We start from the raw sequence: 3,401 nt of genomic DNA, 5'->3' as shown, positions 1-3,401 counted from the left end.
CACCTGTCCGTGCTTCCTCTCCAACCACAGCTTGATATCCGGAATAAGCCGGTGGGTCCAGCGTCCTTTAGTCGAGGAATCCCACTTCATCTGCCACCTCCTGACGGTCTCGTGCCTGGGTGCCCCTGCGAGATAGCTCGTACATCTCGGCCCTTTCCCTCGCTTGCTCTGCTATTGGGACTAGTCCCGCGATGACCAGTGCTGCGTCGTCGGATATGGGTCTAAACGCGCAGGCGATCCTGATGGCACATAAGCGGTGCGTTGCTTCGACTCCTCGCATATAGCTCGCCACCTTCGGCCACACTGCGGCAGCATACAGGAGCTGAGAGGAGACGACGCTGGTGTCCAGCATAACTCTATCTATGAGTGTCATGATCCGAATGTTTTTATTTCCTTAAAATATTCCGCTCTAAATCAAAAAACAATTTTTTTCATAATTTCCCTGAGAGTGCTCGTTGACAGGATGTTGTTGCTGTTGCTCTTATCGCTAGGTACTGGCAGAGGATGATAAGACGGATGCTGCTGCGGCTTATGTTGCTCGGTTTTGGCAAGGACCTGGTATTCTAAGTAAACTAAGGGTGCGTAATGCGCTAGAAGCTGCAGCTGCGACTGCGACTGCGACTCCGATTGAGACTGCACTGCTGCTGGCGGCAGACGTTCTTGGATGCAGCGGCTCCACGGATGTTGCAGACGGCGTCGAAGCCGCTGCAGCGGCATTCATGTTGTTCATTGAGTTATCGTCGCCATTCTCCTTTCCCCAGAAGCATTTGACCAGATTCACGAATTTAATGAATGCGAAACCCTTGTCCTTGAAGACACGCACATCCTGAATGTTCCCAAAAGATGGCCCTCCAGAAGATCGTCGAGATGCGAAAGAAGATCTTGCTACTGGTCCAGGGCCAGTCCCAGTCCCAGTCCCAGTCTTAGGAGAAGCAGTCGCCAGCACAGCCCGTCAATCGCCGACACACCACAGAAATCACCAGCTCCTCGATGGGTGCTATACGAGCGCCCAGCGTGGACGGCCAAGTACTTTGGCGTCCAGGAGACCTTCAAGTCCACAACTACCGTGATCAAGACGCAGTCGATGCCGCCACGAATTGTGACCAAGGCGGAGGCCACCAACGAGCATGTGCGTCAGCCGGGGGCGACATTCCTCACGCAGAAGCGTCGCGAGATGCTGAAGCGCATGCGTCCCATCTCCCTGGACACCTACACGAGCAGCTCCATCAGTCCCACAGCGATGCCCAGTCCCAAGAGAGCGCATTCGCCCAGCAATCGTGCAAAGGCCACCATCTCCAGCTTCGAGGACATTGAGGTCACGCCCCAAGAGCTAAATGCCGCCGGCAAGGACTTCAAGCGTCTGTGCGTCGAGATATTGGACTGAAAAATTGTTAAATTTTGGCCAAGTATTCATAATTCTCCCAATTTTTCCACAATTCCCCAATCCCCAATCGAAATTCAACCTTTTCCCCTTTTTTTTTTGCTCTCTCTGCTTAATACTAGTACTTATATAAGGTTAGCAACTAGTTGTGAGGGTCTGGGACTGTGGTTTGTTGGTGGGGTAATGGGGCGTAGCTATGCGGTACGGCCGCAAAGCATTGCTTCGCACAGCCGTTCCTCCTTACTCCTTACTTATTCAAAGAAGACGTGGGGAGCGTCCTCCACGATACCTCGACCACATGATGGAGGACCAGTCCTCCGTTTTGTGTCCAAACCGCTTCAGGTACGACCTGAAGCATCCGTGACCGCTCAGCATCTGAGTGAGGTGGAAGTCCACCTGTCCGTGCTTCCTCTCCAACCACAGCTTGATATCCGGAATAAGCCGGTGGGTCCAGCGTCCTTTAGTCGAGGAATCCCACTTCATCTGCCACCTCCTGACGGTCTCGTGCCTGGGTGCCCCTGCGAGATAGCTCGTACATCTCGGCCCTTTCCCTCGCTTGCTCTGCTATTGGGACTAGTCCCGCGATGACCAGTGCTGCGTCGTCGGATATGGGTCTAAACGCGCAGGCGATCCTGATGGCACATAAGCGGTGCGTTGCTTCGACTCCTCGCATATAGCTCGCCACCTTCGGCCACACTGCGGCAGCATACAGGAGCTGAGAGGAGACGACGCTGGTGTCCAGCATAACTCTATCTATGAGTGTCATGATCCGAATGTTTTTATTTCCTTAAAATATTCCGCTTTAAATTACTTAATATTATAAATAGATATATCAAAAAACAATTTTTTTCATAATTTCCCTGAGAGTGCCAACAGCTGGCGGGGGCACGCCTCGAAAGTGTGCATGTATCTCTAACCAAATAAATAGCTCTAGCCAAATAGCGTGCAGCCCTCAGCCCCCAGCAATGCCCTGCCTCTTCTAATCTGTTTAAATATTTAAATTGAGCCATAAACCTGTAACCTGTCGGCTGTTTTCAAGGTTATCATTCGATGGTTTTCTTGATGGTCTCGGTCTCGGTCTCGGTCTCGGTTCGGCTTTTCAGTTTTCAGTTCGGTCTTCGACTTGACCTCTAGAGCGGTGCATGGCCACCGAACGAACAACCGTTGGAATGTCGGTGTACACGTGAGTTTGCCCTGGGAAAATCGGCATCGGCATCGATATCGGTATCCACATTTATCTTAATGCGCCATTCGATTAACCGAAGCCATTGTTTGATTTAATTTGATGGTTTGTTGTGCATTTCATTACACGATGATTGGGCTCTAAATTTATGATTGAGGAAGGGCGTCAATCGGGTGAGAGGGTCTTGGGATGGCTATGATTGGCTTAACTGCTTGATAAAATATTCAATTAATAGCGGGATAAGGTATACAAATTCGAATTGCTGTCATTTGGGTTGTACGAATATTGGAAACTATCTATATAGTTTATATAGTATAGGTTGGAGTAATAAAGCACTAGATTATGCATTCCTTGGGGAATGCAAGTAGCATATTCCAATGCAAGTTCCATATTAAATTCCACTCTATTCCAAGACTATTGCTGAGCTATTATAACAAATTAATCGAAACATTTGTTAGAATTTTAATCAGTTCTAGACTATACATGAACACTTCTATATTTGCTGTCCCTATCAATATTTTTCATATAATTAGAAGAAATAGAAATTGAAATTTAGTTAAAAAATAACATATGTACATGCTCGTATTAATTGCGATAATAATTGGAATCGACTTGGCAATAGGCATAAATGTGAAGATTTATAATTAAATAAGTCTACAATGTACATATGTATGTATGTAAATTTGTTAGCTTCAATACATTTATATATGTACATACATATCTCTTTATCCAACAATCGCACTGAAAAAGCAAATGCCAGACCGAATGTACTCCATAGTTTGCAGTGCAAATACGAATCAGTTGCGTAAATAATGCGTATCGTTTGGGAAGCCCCCC

General features: G+C 47.5%; 1 pseudogene; it reads left to right on the top strand.

The window, feature by feature from the left end:
* The first annotated feature begins 843 nt into the window (after positions 1-843).
* LOC6595569 lies at positions 844-1,513 on the top strand (annotated as a pseudogene).
* Positions 1,514-3,401: the final 1,888 nt, after the last annotated feature.

This window comes from Drosophila persimilis, unplaced genomic scaffold (genome assembly GCF_003286085.1).
Source record: "Drosophila persimilis strain 14011-0111.01,24,50 unplaced genomic scaffold, DperRS2 tig00000191-arrow-pilon, whole genome shotgun sequence".
Classification (NCBI taxonomy): domain Eukaryota; kingdom Metazoa; phylum Arthropoda; class Insecta; order Diptera; family Drosophilidae; genus Drosophila; species Drosophila persimilis.
The sequence above is the reverse complement of the archived record's forward strand: the minus strand, read 5'-3'. Positions and strand labels throughout refer to the sequence as shown.